Here is a 19,906-nt window from a genome sequence, read left to right on the forward strand (position 1 = left end):
TAGGGGAGGGGAATAATGGGAAAATGGGGGGGGGAGGAATGGGAGGATACAAGGGATGGGATAAACATTGAGATGTAACAAGAATAAATTAATAAAAAAAAGAAAAAAAAAAAGAAAAAAAAGTTAGTATAACCCATAAAGCCTTGGAAACTTCATTTAAATACAAAAAAAAAAAAATCACTTTTGTAGAAAACTCAAGCAGTGGACTAAAATAAATATTGGCAATTCTCAGTCCAATGAGTTCCCAGTTTTCTACTAGTGGATTGTCTATCATATTACTCAGCTGTATGTCTGTGTTTTCTTGAACATCATTCAGACATGTATTGCTATTCTCATTGAGATCTTTGAGCTGTTTATTCTTGTCTTCTTTAAACTCCATGTATTCTCTGATAGAGGTTGTGATTATTCATTTAAGTTCTTTGTCCATGAGTTCATTTAGGCAATTCTTGTGGGTTAATATTATTATAATACTGGTAGATTTAGGGGCAAGATATGCTATCTTTGTCTTTGACATTGTTTGTGTTTTTATGATGAGACCTGGACATGTCAATTTCTTTTATTGTTTTGTGTCTGATATTCTAGGCTGTCTCTAGCTAGGCTAATTAAAAGTGTATACAAAGCAAACCATTAGGGTTGCGGATAGTGCAGGCAGGAGAGGTTCTAGGAATTGAACACCCTGCATTCATAAACAGATGTATATGCCTGGCTATGACTGAGTTTTGGCTGGGGTACAAGCCGACTAGGTTCTGGAGGACACTCTAGAATGGACTGGGCATAGAGTATATCACCTGGGCAAAACCTGAAGGTTGGAAGCAATGTAGGCAGGACTGATCAGACTGAGGTAGCATATAGTGTGTGACCTGGGATAAATCTGGGGATTAGGGAGGTTGATGACAGGCTAAGATTCAAGAAACACACCAGAATGAACCTGTACAAAGGACGTAGGACCTAGGCAAGGCTTGGCAGCTTGATGAGGTCTGGTATATATATTGCTGTGTTTTCTGGAATTATGCAAACCCATTTCCCCTGAAACTTTAGCTTAGTGTTAACACCTACAATTTTTTTGAGCACTCTGTGTCCCTAGAGAGAGGGGAATGGTGGCAGGGCCTAATTGCAGACTTCCAGGAGGTCCTGAAAGAGCCTGCCATTGTGTTGCAAAAGCTTCCAGAAGCCAGTGTTAGTGGCAACCCCTGTGAGGGCAGACTGTGATACCTGTACTAGCAGTTCAAGGAAAACAAAGGAAGGAGCTGAGCTGGGATCTGACTGAGGCCACTGTTACTGTCCAGAGCTGTGCTATTCTCTGTATAGATCTTCCTGAACTATGTCCCTTTGGAAGAGAGTTTTGTGGACTTCTCCTGGCCAAGAAGAGGGGCTCTATTCTCAGTTGCTAAAAGAGATGACTATGTTGCCTGGCATTGCCAAGGCCAACATGGGAGTATCCAGGGATGATATGACCTTTGAGAGCCATCCACTCCATACAAACATTGACAATAGTGGAACATGTGTTTTAAGGACAACATGCTACTGCAGATTGGCAAAGATGAGAAAGAGAGATAAACATGTTTTTTATTTAGATCACAAGTGGGGCATAAGAAAAAGACTTGTGAGAGAGCAGGTGATATTTATCCCCTTAGAAGTCAAACCACTGTGTTAGAGCGATTGGTTGTCAACCAGTTGAGAAACATCTTTAAACAGATTCTGAGAGAAGATATAAATGTGAGCCAAGAACAGGAGCGGTGGTGCCTTTGGAGACATGGGATAGTTTTGGCTGTTCATTGCTCCACTTTGAGACACTCCTAGAGAGAACTGCTCAAGGGAAGGCTCCGGTGTTCCAGGCTCCGGCTGAGGTTCCGGGTTCTGATTGCTCTAGGTTCTAGCAGAAGAAATGCTGCTGATTATACCAGAAGAATAGTTCCTGGGAACTGATATCCTTATGGTTTCATTATTGTATTCTTTAATCTTCTTTTCCTATTGTTTAGGTTAATCGGGTTATAAGTGAGGTATTCTCGGTTAATAAGTTCATAATAACATATAAGTGTTAAGAAAATTGAGCCTACAAATATGTCCAGGGGTTGTGCCCAGATATATCCTTCTTTCAAGGAGTCACTTAGTACCACTGCCTCCCCATCCTGAACCCCAGAATGAGTTTGAGACCCTTCATAAGTGGGTGGAGTAGACCACCCGAAAATCCCACACAATGGCTGGAAATCAGAGTGGGAACAGAAAAATGAGCTCCCCACACAAGGACAACACACCACTAGCCCTGAATGAGTATGAGGTCCCACCCAATGACTGTGAAGCCCACTGGGAGGTGGTAGAGCAGATCCTATTCATCTATGCCAAGCTCAACCCTGACATAATTTATGTGCAGGGAATGAATGAGTTGTACCCCCCACCACCACCACACTATACTTTTACCACTGATCCCAAAAGCAAGTGGGAAGAGCACATTGAAACAGACCTTCACACCAACTCTGGTGTCCCATATTTGACCATGTCCCCTGGATGGGGAGGCCTGGGGGCACCCAGAGGAAGGAAAGCAGGCTACCAAGAAGATACTTGATACCCTATGAGCATATACAGGGGGATGAGGTCCCCCTCAGTCACAGTCATAGGGGAGAGGAGTAGAGGGCAAGCAGGAGGGAGGGAGGAATGGGAGGATACAAGGAATGGGATAACAATTTAGATGTAATATGAATAAATTAATAAAATATATATTAATAAAAAAAGAAATAGAGAAAAAAAACAACCTATGGATGAGATGCAGGACAAGTTCATCAAGAGCCTGGATGACTCCCAATGCAGCACCACCTACAAGATGGAAAAGGTGTACTCCACCTTGAAAAGTAAGGATGAGGAACTCTACCGGAACCTGCAAGAGCAGAATATTAAGCCTCAGTTCTTTGCCTTTCAATGACTGGCACCGCTGTTGTTGCAGAGCTTCTTGCTGCCTGATGTCATCCAGATATGGGACTCTCTTTGCTGATGACAACTGCTCTGACTTCCTCCTTCTGGTCTGCTATGTCATGGCTTTGGGGGTGGATGCCTTGCGTTGCTCCCTGTTAAGCAAGTAGATGTTTCTAACCATATCCCTTCCCTCCTTTCATGTGGAAGTCATAAAGGCTGGTTAACAGAAAAGTTTCTCATCCTTTCCTCACACTAGCCAGCAAGAGCTAGGCTCCATCAGCTGCCACCTGAAGGCTTCCTAATACCAGTGGAAAGGGCTTCCTGCCTTCCCAGTCCTTTGCTGTCAGAAGCTTGATCCAAGTGCTGCTGGAACTCTAATTGCCTTTTTGCTACGTTCTCCCACAACACACAATATTTAGGAGATATTTTACTATTTATTTAGACATGGACTAGCTATTTACTGCAGACTGGCAAGAGGATGGAATGGTAGAGGAGTTGGAGACATGGATTGTTTAACTTCCCAAAGTCAACTCTGAAATACTCTCCTTTGTTTCTGGAAGGGAGGGCTGCCAGCACTACACTAAACAGAGTATAAGAGAGGTCAGAGCTGGTGCCTTTGCCATACTCAAAAACACAGGCCACATACACTTCTACCATCCTGGTTGCCCCTTAACCTAGGACTTGTTAGCTGGTAATTCAGCCCCAACACTGACCTCTTTGTTGCCTGAGACCCAGCAGACACTGCCCAGGACAAATGATTCCTTCTTGTATGTTTTCCCTTCCTACCTACCAGCCTCTTTCTCTTCCTCTCCATCCCTCCCTTCCTGGGACCATGCTGCTGGAATCACTGCACCTTATTTGTTTCTATAGGAGACTTTCATCCTGTGCCCATTACTTGATTCTTGAGATGAAGGCTAAGGACAGGGGAACTTTGTCATCAGTACAATGGCTCCCCATTTGCATGCTGCCTGAGAGAAGGATCTGCCCTAAATAATTCTTAAGGGAGAACCACAACCTGAGATGCCTGCAGCTCCCTTGGAAGTGGCCCCAGGAGCTCAGCAGGCCAGAGATATTGACAGTTATATTTAATAAACCCTGTGCTCTTTAAAAAATATTCTAATTCTTTTCCTTAGGGCGAATAGCATCTCATTTTATGAATGAATTATATCCTCAACTGTTATTTTGTTGACTTCAAGATTGAATTCACACTAGAAATAATGTTATCAATAGTGAACATATGAAACTTCTAAAAAACTTAAAATAATTAAAAACTAATTTATCTGCTTTTGTTCCTGAAGTTAAATACAGATGCTTCTCTTGAATCTAACCAATATATATGTCAATGTTTCTTTCTAGAAATAAAATACTGTTGTTTTTTTTCTTAATTTTCAGAATGTACACTTATGTTTAAGGAACTTACTCTCTATTTCAGGTCGAAAAAGACATTCACCTAACTAAGTGCCACGTATAGTATCTATTTGGTTTTAAAATACAACCTTGAAAATGTTCAAGTTGTTTGTTCATTTTTTCATCAACTATTTGCCACAGATATCCTCAGATATGGAATATAATTGTGATTTTAAGTGAGTTTAGTGCCAAAACCAAAATGAGTTTGAAACAAAACGCTATTAGAGGAGGGCTGCTTAAGGTGAATGGAACAGCAAATATGAAGCCTGAAGGGAGAAAATGTCTGGCATACCTAAATAACAAGTTAGTTTTTAGGTCAATGTTTCTGCAATGCTAGTGAAAGAAGGGTCACTTAATAAAACATTAAATAAAAGATGACAACAATGCCTCGGTGGTCATTGTTAACTCATGGCTTTTCACTTTCAATATTAAAAAAATAGACTAGTGACACAATCAGATTTGTATTTTAACCTTGTCATTTTTGCTATAGATTTTTTTTCAGGTAAGAAAAGGGTGAAAGCAAGGAAATGAATTGGGGCTGTTTTGCAGAGATCTTGCTAAGAGGTAAAAATGATATAAGCCATATAGTAACAATGGAAATGGTAAGAAGAAATCAATATTTACAATTAGAGTCAAGAGATTTTACTGATAGCATGTAAGCTAAAATTAAGTGATAAGCCAATGAAGGCCTCAGGGGTTTTGTCCCTGAAAACTGAAAGAACTGACTGTGTCACTAATTGACATTGGAAAGAAGGAGAAAAGCCAGCTTGATGGCATGCTAATTTTTATGTATGTGTTAACTTCTCCATAGGACATTTTTATTAGGTAGTTAGGTAATGAGTCTGTTTTGAAGAATGAGGACAGAATAGATGATAAGAAATGAAGACTCATAGAAGTATGGCTAGAATTAAAGGCCATGATATTTGATGTTCATGTGGCTTAACCTAATGCAGAAGAGGATGACTCCTATGGTAAAAATACATTAGGAAATACAACAATGTAACCGAGAGTTATTCATGTCATAGTGGTAGGCAGGTTGTAAAAATGCTGACAACTTGAGAACAAAGAGCATACAAGATTTATCTGAATAAAATGGTTATGAAAACCTTATTACAGGCTTTTTAGTGCCCCACAGGCAATGTTCATCATTGTACTGTATGAGAAAACAGTATGAGTGAGCAAGCTTATAGACTATAGGAAATGAGACTACTGAGACCAAGGAAAGGAGAATGGTATAAAATGTAACTGGAAAGAAAGAAAACATATCTTTTAAACAACTTGTAATATATGACAGATGATTTAATTCCAGACCAGTATTAAAAGGTTGAAAAGAACATACATATGTTACATTTTCCTGCCAGATATATTGAAAAAATCCCCTTCGTCCAACTGTATGTAGAAGCAAACATTTTTCAGACCACAGTTGTAAGTTCGCTTTCCAGTACATTTTGACAATCTCAGGGAATAAAATTTCTTATTCCTTTAAAACTAGCAGGCCTTCTACTTCAAGTAACTCTTCTTTGTGACCTCTAATACAACTCATAGGAAGTGTGAAGAAAAATTGGAACAATTGTAGTCACTTGTTTTCTTAGCCTCCAACTCTTCATCAGCTTCATTATTCCCAAAGTGGTAAGGTCCACTGCTCAGTGGTCATTTTGGTAATATGAAGGTAATGTGAGAAAGAAATTACAGAGAATTACATAGAAGCTCCAGAAAGCTACCATTAAAGTTATGAAGAAGGTGGACTATCATTTTAAAATCAATGAAAATTTATAAACACCAGATAGAAGTGTGAATCTTTTCTCTGGTACTTTTGCCATTAAATGATGTTATGAAATCAGGCGCATTCAGGGTGGGATGGCCATAGACAATCATTAAATGACATGAAAGGCTGGGTAAGTGCATGGTAAACATGCACTTATTTTTCATATGTAGCATCAAGATAAAATAATGAAAAACTTCAAGTAACATTGTCAAGTTTATTAGATCACAGATTGATAGAGATAGATGAATATAAATTGGCACAACTCATTATGTTCACCTAATCATTTCCTAGAAGAACAAGGTGAGGCCCCAAAATTCTGATAAAACTTGGTCTCATGTTTTACAATATGTGATTTTTGGTTTTCAGTTCATTTTCTTTTCTGATTTTTTTGAAGAGACACAAACCAAATGTTTAAATGAGTCTACTTAAAGTGACCAGTAATATATACTTTTGACTGTATTGAAATATGTTAACTTATTAATATTAACTTATTATTATTATTTTGACTTACTAAAGTAAAAATTTAAGAAACAGAAAGAATTCACCTCTGTGAAGTCTTAGACATCTACACTGCAACTTGAGTAAAATATATTTAGTGGTGTGAGGTTTCACAGTACATGTTTCTCTTCTGTTCTTATTATGGTTTCTTTCCGAGTTTGTTGGTACTAGATTTCAGAACTATTGTTGATATGCTTCCTGCACCAAAACAAGAATTCTCAGCAAAATCTCTTTCATGAAAGGTGTTGTCTTTAGTAATGTAAATTTTTACTGTTGAGATATGATTGTCCCATTCACAGCAATTTTCAAATTATAAAATGGCATTAGTTGGTCCTATTAGAGTGCTCATGCTATGGCAGTAACACAGTATTCTTTTTTTCTTTTCCTGACATGTAGGTGAGGAGAATGAGGATGTTAAATATAGGCAAGACCTTAGAAAGATTCCAGAATTCTCTGCTACTATGTGAAGAAAGAAGAGTTATTTTTAACACTGAAGTCACTTAGTGTAGTATTCAATGGAGACCATCGTATGCTGTATATAGAGAAAAAGAGATAAGTAGATGGGGAGAGAAAGAGATATAGAAAATGCTTTCGTATTGATAAAACATTTTATTTAAAGAGAAATACTAGCGTTGGTATGTAATATCTGAGTGACATGAAAGACTAGAGAAATTCATATAATCATCTGTCTTTTCTGTCCCATGTTCCTAAAGATATAGAAAAGAAAATTCAGTGAAAGAACTGGATTGTAGTTAGCAGCCTGATAGCACTTGGAAGACACCAACCATATCTTTTTGTAGACCAAGAAATACTCAAATATCTATATTAAGGAGAAAATCATGTTAAAAACCAAAAGTTTAGGATGGTAGTACATACAGATTCCCACTATTTTTGTCAGCTTTCCAAAGCATTATGAAGAAAATAATAGTGGATTCTCGTCTTTCTTTGCATACACACCATTACTGCATGGAAATCATATGAAGATTAAGATAATTCCCTTTTGAAAGCATGTTGTAAGGATGCCATTGTTCCTTACAGTGGGAACAGCATTTCATATCTCTACATGGAGATAATAGGTCAATAAAATTTTACATGGATATCAAATGAACGCCTGTCTCAGAAACATAGACCTGAGTGGTTTACAGCCATCACGTACTCATCCTAAGAAGCCATATAAAGAAAAACAACAGAAATCATTTCAAGAAATCTACTAAATTTAATGTGTATCCTTTTTCCTGACAGTGAAATTCTATCTTGGAATTCTCTAGAGAGTTAGCTATTTCCACTACAAAAAATTATCTCTACATACTTTGACATCTTAGCAAAAGATATTTTCCATTGCATATTTTTGTAAGATGACCAATTAAACTTGAAACTGAAGGAGCTGCTTCATGCACATGAAATGTACATAATATAATTTCACAGACACTCTGTCTCTTTTACAAAACTCATCTAAAACAAAACAATTTTCAGACAGTAAGAATGGTTTGTAGAAGATGCTGAAAATATGAGACCAGGAAGTAAATTTGAAAAGGAAGTAAGAAACCAGTCTTATTTTTCAAGTTATTCACTAGACAAAGATATTTAAAGATGTTTTTAAAGGTCAAAAAAACATTCAAGTGTTTGGGACAAGGTGTGTCTGGCTGATAAATCTTGCCTAATCTAATCTAACTTCCAGTCAGCACTTAAATATAGAGTTACAGTCTCCTATCACATTGTGTGGCCTAATGAGTTCTTGGTGCATTACTGGAAACAAAGATCTGCATTTGATCCTCATCTGACAGCTTTCCTAAAAAAGTTTTAAAAACTAAAAAGCTTGTCAATCAGAGATGAAAACACTCTTTACAAAAAAGAGAAGCTTAAATAGAAAACAGCAGCAACAACAGGTGGCATGGATTCCGGAGTGGGCTTGTACCCAGGAGGAGAAGCAACAATGATTCATGAGCATAGCTACAGGGCCTGGTGCAGAGCCAGCTCTGATTCTCTTTGCTTTTACAGAAGCTTTTAATTTTTTTTATAATCTTATGAAATGGGAGTGAATTAGTGGCTGAACACTGGCATCACTGGTGGTCTGCCCACCTTTGCTACAGTGATGTTTATCCAGATATGTCACCAATGCCTATGGGCACATGCTTAAATTTTAAACTAGGGAAGTAACCTCTGGTATCCTTTAGCTTGCCTGGATTTAACACAATATGCGAAATAGGACTTTCATGAAAGCAGTTGTCCACTCATGAATGAGGCTAGAGCCCATCATAATTTCAAAGGAAGGACTATGTTATATTCTGTTAATCTGTGTAGAACTAACTTTTGGAGAGGAGGTGTAAACAATTGTGTATTCATTCCAGGTAAAGCAACAATGAAAGAAAAAAAATGATTCCACCAAAAGTCCAATTTGGTGAACCAATGTGTGTGCTGAGCTTACTTACAGAACATATGTGAATAGTTCCTTTCAAGAGACTGGGGGATGCAAAAATGCGAAGTCCAAAAAGAAAAAAAAAATGCAAAGTCCCACTTTATTAGAGATTGTCATTTCTTCGAAGCTGAATCAGGGATTCCTTCTTTCAGCTAGCCTACCATTTTGTATATACTATAGCATTTCTTTTTATAATTTTTATTTGTTACATATACATTTATATTATCCCACATATATACAATAAACTATCCACAGCAAGAAAAACCATGAAACAATAAAGAATGATAGTGTTCTGGCTATTTACATTTGAAAGTCTTGAAGATAACATCTTTCCTATCTAGGTGCATCTAAAATTAAGAATGTAAATCAATGCCTATCATATCTATTCACTATCAACTTAAACATCTATCTAGACCTAAAAACAGCTTAGTCCCTAAAGAACTAAGCTTAATGGTAAAATTAAACTATCTATTCTTCAACCATAAGGAGGGTTTTTGGGTTTTTGTTATCTTCTTTGAGGTAGGCTGGATATTGCCAGGAGATAACCTGTCTCACTGTCAATGAATTATTAAAATAATAAAACATTTTTTTAATTTAAAAATTTTATTTTTTACATATACATTTGTATTAGTTCACATATATGCAATAAACTACCTATAGCAAGAATAACCATGACACAATCAGGAATTATATAGATGTTACATACTTAGTGTTTTGACTATTAGTATTTGATAGCCTTGAAGAATACATCTATCCTATCTTGGTGCATCTAAAGTTCTGAATGTAAATTAACCTCCATCACATCCTGTCATTATCTACTTAAACCATCTACCTAGACCTAAAAACATCTTAACCCTTAAACAACTAAGCTTCATTGTAAAACTAAGCTACCTGGTCTTCAGCTCCATCAGAGACTTGAGAAGGAATAAAATTGATTACCTGAGTATGCCGGGAATGCAGGTTAGTAGCTTTCCAAATGAAAAGATGACAGAGACAATTTTCTACCTGGATAGCCACCCAAAACTCTCTATTAATTTGGAGTATCTTCTTCAGACTTCTGGCCCAATATATCTGACAGACATATTTGTGAGGCAGGGACTGTTGAAGACTTGCTTACCCTGTCTTGACAGAGTTTAGCCAACTACTCTGCCTGCATCCAAGCTTGCACCTTTTAATGCAGAATTCTGTCAGTGATAGAAATGAAGACATTTTGCCCAGTGACTTTTTTGCCACGTTTAAAGCCATCAACATAAGGAGGTTCTTTGATGCTCATCATCCTCTTTGAGATAGGCTAGGTGTTACCAGGAGTTAACCTGTCTCACTGTCTGTGAATCTTTAAAATAATAAAACCATTTTTATTTTTATTTTTTTATTTTTTATTGATATATTCTTGTTACATCTCAATGGTTATCCCATCCCTTATATCCTCCAATTCTTCCCTCCCTCCCATTTTCCCCTTATTCCCCTCCCCTATGACTGTTCCTGAGGGGGATTTCCTCCCCCTATATATGCTTATAGGGTATCAAGTCTCTTCTTGGTAACCTGCTATCCTTCCTTTGAGTGCCACCAGTTCTCCCCCTCCAACTAGGACAGAGGGAAGGACATCCTATTGGGACTCTAGGTGAGAGAAGTAATGGAGAATGGGGAAATAGAAGAATCCAGAGAATTCTAGAAACCTACAATAAGAACATTATGATAGGCAGATCAGGGGTCCCGCTCAAACTAAGGCACCAGCCAAGGACAATACAGGCGGTAAACTTTAAACCCCTACCCAGATCTAGCCAATGGGCAGAACATTCTCCACAGTTGAGTGGATAGTGGGGTATGACTTTCACAAGTACTCTGATGCCTCATAAAACCATTTTTAAATGCTATAATTTGCATGTCTCTGAGGTTTTTGAAGACCTTATCTATTTTGCCTTATCTATTTATAGAATCATATCTATCCGTTCTTCCTAGGATGTACATTCTTGTGATAAAAATAGACTGGTAATTGGTATGACCAAGATTGGATCCACTAACAATTAAGTTGTATAACTTAATTATCCTAAGCAGTCTGTGATAGCACTTTCAAAGTATTGGAAGTAAACCTTGTATTATAATTGAGTTTCATGGGCAAAATACTTTGTATTAGAGAAGAAATATATATATAATGACTGTGAAAAACAAACTTAAATTTGAATTCTATACCAATGTATCAAAATTAAGCTTATTTTGCATCAATACACAAAGTTCTATAACAGTGAATGATAATAATCTTTTGAATAACAATTAAGGAATAGAATTGAGGAATAGACTTAATAATCTACTTTTTGTCTCATCATCCCTATATATTTCTCTATTTCCCCTTCATTATTTTCAACCCCTATCTCTGAAACTGAGAATGAAAGGTAAAGGAAAAGAGAAACATCCCTGAGCCCAATCTTGTTTTCTCTCTGAATATGACAAATAATAATTTATAACTGACTCCCAATGAAAATAAACATCTATAGCTCAAGAAAGCAATCAGAAACCTACTCAAAACCCCTTAATGGAAATGGGGTATCATTCTCTTAAGGTTTCTTCCAGCTGATTTGGGACCAATAATAGCAATGTAGTGACCCAAACAAAATTGGGAAAATGGAAAAACAAGCTAGGACCAACATTTGTGGTCCAGTTTCTAAATGTTGAGAAATTCCAGGCTTTATTAGAGTCCTGTGTGGGACAGTCTGAAATGCTAGGCCAATTTGGGATCAGAAGCTTTCTTGAAGTTGCCTGGGAGCTGTCTTGTTCTGATGAGGAACAACAACTGAAGCACTTGCTGCTGGAACATGAAGGATGCATGATGTAAAGTGTCCAGCATGCTGAGAGGAATACATCCTGCCAGGTCTCATCCAGCGTCAGTGTCTGGGGCTTTTGTTCTGAAAACAAAAAATTTCTCACAAGCATTATACAGTCCTAAAATTATAAATGTATATGGTGTGCTGGATGCACAGAACAATTAAGGCTGATTCTCTGCTCTTTGCACAGAAGAGCTATGCCATACAAAGAATAGCATCTAATAATAACTCATAGGGATTCTGTAACCAACAAGAAGCATTGTCTATGTCTAGACATTCATGTCTCAACCAGTCTCAGAGCTATTTCCAAGTAGTGGGATTAGAAATATAAGTTACCTGCTTGTTCTGCAGTTTGAGTTATTCACATCTTGATTATAGTCCCCTCTATCATCCCCTCCTAGTCCCCTTCTAACCCTCAACCCCTTTCACTCCCTCCTCTAGTCCTCAGAAAGGGGAGGCCTCCTCCCCAAACATCTGACTTAGGCCTATCAAGTCTCATCTGTACTACCTGTACTCTATTCCTCTGTGGCCTGGAATGGTTGCCCTGCCAGGGGCAAGTGACCAATATTAGGGGGCCAAAGTCCATGTCACAAGTAGGCCCTACTCCCCATATTTTAGGACTCACAGTGAGAATGTGCTGCCCATCTACTCCATCTGAGCAGAGGGTGTAGGTCCACACCATACATGGTCCTTTGTTGGTGCAACAGTCTCTATATTGCAGTGTGCTTATCATGTATTACATGGCTAATATCTGCTATGAGTTAGTATATACCATACATGTCTTTCTGAGTCTTGGTTAACTCACTCAGGGTGATCTTTTCAGTTCCATCTATTTGCCTGCAAACTTCAAGATTTCCTTTTTTTGATAGCTGAGTAGTATTCCATTTTGTAAATGTACCATAGTTTCTTTATTCATTCGTCATTTGAGGGACATCTTGCTTGTTTCAAGATTCTAATTATTATGACTAAAGATGCTGTGAATGTATTTGAGGAAATTTTTTGGTTGAATGATGGAGCATCTTTAGGGTATATGGTGAGAAGTGGTATGGGTGGGTCTTGGGGTAAAATTATTTTCAGTTTCTCACGAAAACACCAGATTGATTTTCAAAGTGATTGTACAAGTTTACATTCCCAACAGTAAATGAGGAGTGTTCCCCTTTCTAGCTAGTATGTGCTTTCACTTGTGTTTTTATCTCAGCGATTAGGATAGTTGTAAGATGGAATCTCAGAGTCATTTTGATTTGCACTTCCCTGATGACTACGGATGTTGAACATTTCTTTAACTATTTCTTAGCCATTATATGTTCCTCTGTCGAGAATTCTCTGTTTCATTCTGTGCTCCATTTTTAATTGTGTTATTTGGTTTGGTAGTGTTTAGTTTCTTGAGTTCTTTATATATTTTGGATAGTAACCCTTTGCCATATATGGGATTGGTGAAGACATTTTTATAGTCTGTGGGCTATTTTTGTTCTGTTGCCAGTGTCATTTGCCTACAGAAGCTTTTTAGTTTCATAAAGTCCCATTCATTCTTTGTTGATCTTAGAACCTGAGTTGTTGGTGTTCTGTTCAAGAAAATGTCTCCTGTGCCAATGAGCTCAGGGCTCTTCCCCAATTTTTCTTCTAACAGATTTAGTGTGGCTGGTTTTATGTTGAGGACTTTAATCCATTCAGACAGTAGTTTTGTGCAGGGTGATAGATATGGATCTATTTGTATTTTTCTACATGTAGTCATCTAATCAGACAAGCACCATTTGTTGAAGATGCTTTCTTTTTTTCCATTTCTTATTCTATAAGTTTAAGGAACAATTTCCAGGACAAAGAAAGCCAAAAACAAAAAAAAAAAAAAAAACAAAAAAACAAAAAAAAAAAAAAAAACCAAAAAAACCAACAACAACAACAACAACAAAAAACCCAGACATCCAGATCAGCCCTAGCCTGATTTCCCTGTCATGTAGGTTAAACACAGTGTCTTCAGCAATTAGGTCTTTTTAAAATATTTTTTTTCTTTATATCCTGGGATGGTATTAATTATACAGTCTTCCTTCCTTAATTTCTTTTTTTTTAAATATTAGGATTACAAACATGTGATAGCAATCCTGGCTGGTGTAGTGGCTCATTAAAAAAAAAAAACCTTAAACTCAACATCTTATCAAAATCTATATTTTGTGTACTGTACTAAATGCATAACACCATGGTGTGTGTTTTACAAATGGATTGAACTAGAAATGATCATAATGAGTGAGTTAACTGAGAATCAGAAAGAGTTAAATGGTAAATACTCACTTATATCTGCATACTAGCCCAAGGGGCATGTCCCATGAAAGTCTTCACTAACCAGAAAACTGGGACAGAGGGGAGGACATCCTATTGGGACTCTAGATGAAAGAAGCATGGAAGAATGGCAAAGCTGAAGGATCCAGAGGATCCTAGAAACCTACAAGAAGAAAATTATGATAGGCAGATTTGGGCCCAGGGGTTTCGCTCAAACTATGGCACCAGCCAAGGACAATACAGGCCGTAAACTTCAAACCTCTACACAGATCTAGCCAATGGACAGGACATTCTCCACAGTTGAGAGGAGAGTGGGGTCAGACTTTCACACGGACTCTGGTGCCTCATATTAGACCATGTCCCCTGTATGGGGAGACCTGGTGGCACTCAGAGGAAGGATAGCAGGCTACCAAGAAGAGACTTGATACACTATGAGCATATACAGGGGGAGGAAGTCCCCCTCAGTCACAGTCATACAGGAGGGGAGTAAGGGGAAAATGGGAGGGAGGAATGGGAGGATACAATGGAGGGGATAACCATTGAGATGTAATATGAATATATTAATAAAATAAAATTTAAAAAGAATTGAACATTCTCTCTTCTTTATTCCTCCGTCTCCCTTTCCCTCTATTAAATACAATCAAATAATTTCATAAGTATTGTAAAGGCTTTTAACTTGTGTAACCCTTTTACCTTTTATAAAGGAAGACCTAGAACCAAAAGAGATAGTAACATGATCAAGGACTAGCAAGCAGTGTTTCCAATATTCACATTATACAAGTTCACTGCCTAGTAAGCTAGTATATCAGGTACTGATATATATTTACATTCCATAATAAATAATCCAAAAGGATGAAGAAGAGGAGGGGGAAGGACCACATACTAATCATTATTGATCATGAATTGTGAGTGATAATAAGAAGTATGCATCAATAATATCTCATTTAATGCAAATAATAAATCTACCAGATAGAAAAAATAAGCACGAGTGCTCATCAATTGAAAATAATAGTACATCAGACACACTGGCAGATTATTTATTATAAAAAATTTTCAAGGGTGCAAGTATTGAATAGATAGCTTAGTTCAATGCTAACATTCTTGCCTAACCCTAACCCTAAATCTAAACCTAATGTTCTTGCCTAGCAATTGCAAGGTCCCAGATTTGGACCCTGACACTGAAATAAAAGTCATCCCTCCAAAAATAATCAAACCCACTGCCATTGAATTCCCCTTAGCCTCAGGTGTCTTCTGAGAGGCCTGAGATCTATATGAACAGTCTATATCTCTGGCACATTCTCTTATGGCAGAGTACAGTGCATAGTTTCAGGGGATAATTGCCCATCCATGAGGCAAGCACATTCCCTTTAACCTGTGCTGTTTCATCATTTATGCATTTTCAAAGCATTCTTCGGGTTATAAAGCCTTCCAGAGGCTGACTGGCACAGCACTTTGCTTTCTCTTCATTTAACTCTAGTACTTCTGGATCAAAGAAAAGCTTATATATTTTGACCTCCAATGACCAGGACACATCCCCTTTCTCATCTCTTTCTGATTTTCTCTGTACCAATTAAGAGGCTACTCTGTTACTCAAGTCTTTCAAAGGCCTCTTAACTCATGAATATCTCATCTTCCACTGGGCTTTACCAAACAGCCATAATAATACTGGAATCCTTGCTCACATAACTTCCCTCTACATTTTTCAGTGAGTACAGGCCTGTCCCACCCAGTGAACTGGTTAACAAACACCACATCTTTCATGGTTCATTCTCTTAGTAATGCAAATCTCTCCTCTCTTATCTTATAGTATCTACTATATGTGGGAAATTGTGCTGTTCTAGTAAGGACTGAATTATCCTTGTATCTTCTTAGATTATTCATCCTTTTTCTCAAGGAGCTGCATGTAGTTACAAATCATTTTCTCTATTCCAGAGTATTCAGATGGATCTTATCTGGCCCCATGCCCATGCTTTCACTGCCTAGGTCATAAGAGGTTCTTATTTCTTGCTTACATGACTATCCTAATTTGAGTAGCTCAGAGGCAGTATACTACTGAAGTATCATATTCTTCTACACTGGGGCATTAAGAAAGTCCTCATATGCATACTGAATCATGAATTTTCTCTTCTTTATTAAACTTTCAATCGTATAGGTATCTTCTATCACTTACTTGTACAAATCTTCCTTTTTTCTCAGTTTCCAATGCTTCCAAGGGGCCCTAGATTATTGGATCCAGCATCAGAATGCTATCACAGATCTAATTTGTACTTACCCCTACTGTCAATAAGAAATAGGAAGACAACATCTTTAACTTGTCCTCTCTTTTGTTCACTTTACCCCACAAAATCAGAGGTTAACATGACGAATGTTATGCACATGAACCCTTTTCATTCTAACTCATGTCTTAGGTGTGAACAAACTCCAACTAGCTATCTATCCTCATCACAATTGAATTTGTTATGCATAGTAGTGGGCATGCAACTCTTGCAATGGCTAATAGGAAATCATGACATTTGTTATTCTGAATGGCTATATTGTATTCTCTTGTTCTTCAGTCATTTTTCAGGGAATCATCATAGAAACATAGCAAACCCGTGTCCCAGCTAGGGTTACTATTGTTGTGATGAAACACCATGGCCAAAAGCAACTTAGAAAAGGGCTTAATTGGCTTACACTTTTATGGAGATTTGAAAGAATTTAGTTAAACTTAAATACTAAGGAAAACCAGAAAAAATATACATATTATTAGGCCAATGTGAAAAAATATGTGTATATATATGTGTGTGTGTGTGTACATACATATTCATACACACACACATATATATACATATATTATAACATTTAACTAACTATAAGCAAATCTGTCTTCTTAAACACTTACCTTCTTCTTGATGAAACAAAATATTTCTTTTAGCTTATTTAAATTATTATCTATAAAAATTATACATTGGTATGATAAATGATTAGGAGTTCTTACTCCTATATACCTGTAACCATAGCTAGCAATCAACTTTTTTCCAGTGCTGTCTCTGCTAAGCTGTCCCAAGACTTGGATCTATCTATTAATAGTCTACTCTCAACCTGCATGGTATCCTGTTTTTTTTTTTGTTTGTTTGTTTGTTTGTTTTTTGCTTGTTTACTTATGTGAAAGAGACTATAAGACCTTTGTCTTAATTAGTATTGCTTCTTTCACTTAACATAATGACCTCCAGATTCATCCACTGCACAACAATGGCCAGGTTTTATTCTTTTATGACTAAATAACATTCTAATTCATGCAATGTATTTTCTTTATCTTCATAGCTTATGAATAGTTTAGATATTTATATTTCTTGGCTACTGTAAGGATGTAATAATTGTGTGTCTTTGAGCAAATGTTAATCCTTCTGCTCTTCAGTTTCTTTGTTTATTACCTTTAACATAGGGATGCAATTTACTTCGATATTTCATTTTGATGATCATCTATACTTTTACCACAAAAAGAAATCTACAATATGTGCAGGTGTTAAGATAGAGAAGGTAGAGCAGAGACTGAAGGAAGGTCCAGCCAGTGCCTGGCCCAACACAAGACCCACCCCTTGCAAGAGAATCAATCCCTGTCACTATTAACAATACTCTACTATGCTTGCAGACAGGAGCCTAGCATAGCTATCCTCTGAAAGGCTCCACCCAGCAGTACTTTGAAACAGATGCTGAGCCTCACAGACAAATATTGAGTGATGCATAGGGAGTCTTGTGAAAAAGTAGAGGCAAGGAGAAAAGGACCTGGAGGTGACAGGAACTCCACAAGAAGACCAATAAAGCCAACTAAGCAGGGTCCAGAGAGGCTTGTGAAATGGAAGCACCAACCAAGGGCCATTTATGGACTGGACGTAGGCCCCTACACAGATGCAGCCAATGGGAAACTCAGGCTTCATGTGAGTCCTCTATTAATGGGAGTGGGGGCTATCTCTGACATTGACTCTCTTGCTAACTTTTTTATCACTTCCTTCTAGTGAGACTATCTTGCCTCACCACAAAGGAATAGGATGTACTCAGTCCTGATGCTACTGGATCAGCTGGGGTGGGTGGATGGCAAGGCCACCCTTTTCTCAGGAATAAGGAAGGGGAGATAAGCACAGAAGAAGGGTTAGACTTGGGGCACAGGAGAAATGGGGGTATGAACAGGATGTAATGTAAATAAACAAAGTAATTAATAACAATATATAAAACAAAATGAAGAAATCTATAGTATACAGTTCTGACTTTTTCTAAGCATTATTTAAATGATAAAGCATTCATATTTTTTTTTACTTTTTTATTAATCTATTCATATTACATCTCAATTGTTATCCCATCCCTTGTGCCCTCCCTCTCCTCCTTCCCTCCCGCTTTCACCTTATTCTCTGCCCCTATGTCTGACTGAAGGGGACCTCCTCCCCCACTATATGATCATAGGGTATCAAATCTCTTCTTGATAGCCTATTATCCTTCCTCTGAGTGCCACCAGGCCTCCCCATCAAAGGGACGTGGTCATATATAGGGCACCAGAGTTCGTGTAGGATTTGCTGAAGGAGGCAGAGGCAGGGGGATCATGAGTTCGAGGCCAACCTGGGCTAAATCATGCTTATCCTTACTAAGTTTATGATACTTATATCGCACTTTCTGATGTTATAATACTACGTGTAACATTGCTCTAACAAACATTTCATAACAGGTTATAAGACTTGAATAATTTACCTCAGAGAAAAGGAATAAGAAACAGAGTCAAAATTAAACCCCACTGGAATGAAGAACAGCTGATAGAGTATTTGCCTAGCATGTGTAAAACCAAGAAATCTGTGCACTGTACCATTCAAACCAACTGGGTATTAATTCTAGCACTATAGCTTGGATGCAAGAGTATCAAAAATTCAAAAATTCAAGTTAACCCTCAGGTACATAGTGAGTTTCAGGAAAGTCTGCGATTCATAAGGTCCTGTCAAAGGAATAGGAAGAAAAAGAGAATATGGAGTAGGAATGGAAAAAAGGAAGGAAAGAAGGAAGAAATGAAAGATTAAAGTTCTAAAAACCTACCTTTTTTTTACTTTTGTTTTGACCCACTGAGTTTAATTAGGATTGTCTTCATGAGCATAATTGAAGGGATGTTTACTGGAATATGTGTAATTTGTCAGTGCCTATGTTACTGAAGAAAATTATGTCCTCTCTCCAAGAATCCATGAACTATCCATAGTCCTTCATTAAACCTCCTCCCCACTCATTCCTCCTATCTATCTCCTAACCCCCATTTCTTTTTAAATATTTTCTCTCCAGTATTACCCTATCTGTTTACGTATCACATGGGTTTGGCAATTCCCATTCCCTTTTTTCTCTTTTCATCTTTTATTCCATCTAATGTTCTTTTTCTGACTTGCTACAAATTAACCAAAACAGTCTAGGAATTAGGAGTTAGAACCGGCATGCAATATAGACCATGAGGGATTTATTGGAGTTAGAAATTGAAATGAGCGATAGTAGGGATGAGAGATAATGACAGATTAAAATGCCTCAAATCAGAGTAGGGGTTAGATGATTACTACTTGTATTGTCCTTGGTTAGTGCAGTAGTTTGAGCAGACCCGCCCCTGGGCCCTGATCCACCAGACACAATGTTCTTCTTATAGGTTTCTAGGACCCTCTGGATCCTTCTATTTCCCCATTCTCCAATATTTCTCTTACCTAGAGCCACAGTACGATGTCCTCACATCTATCCCAATCTCCTCGTAAGTGAAAACTTTCATGGTGTATGTCTATTGGGCTAGTGCCCAGTTATAAGTGAGTATATACCATGTGAGTCTTTCTGCTT

The 19,906-nt window shown here is 37.5% G+C and overlaps 1 pseudogene; it reads left to right on the forward strand.

Moving 5' to 3' along the window:
* The first annotated feature begins 922 nt into the window (after positions 1-922).
* Positions 923-3,074, forward strand: LOC127185343 (TBC1 domain family member 13-like; annotated as a pseudogene).
* Positions 3,075-19,906: the final 16,832 nt, after the last annotated feature.

The sequence above is a fragment of the Acomys russatus genome, chromosome X, assembly GCF_903995435.1.
Source record: "Acomys russatus chromosome X, mAcoRus1.1, whole genome shotgun sequence".
Lineage (NCBI taxonomy): Eukaryota > Metazoa > Chordata > Mammalia > Rodentia > Muridae > Acomys > Acomys russatus.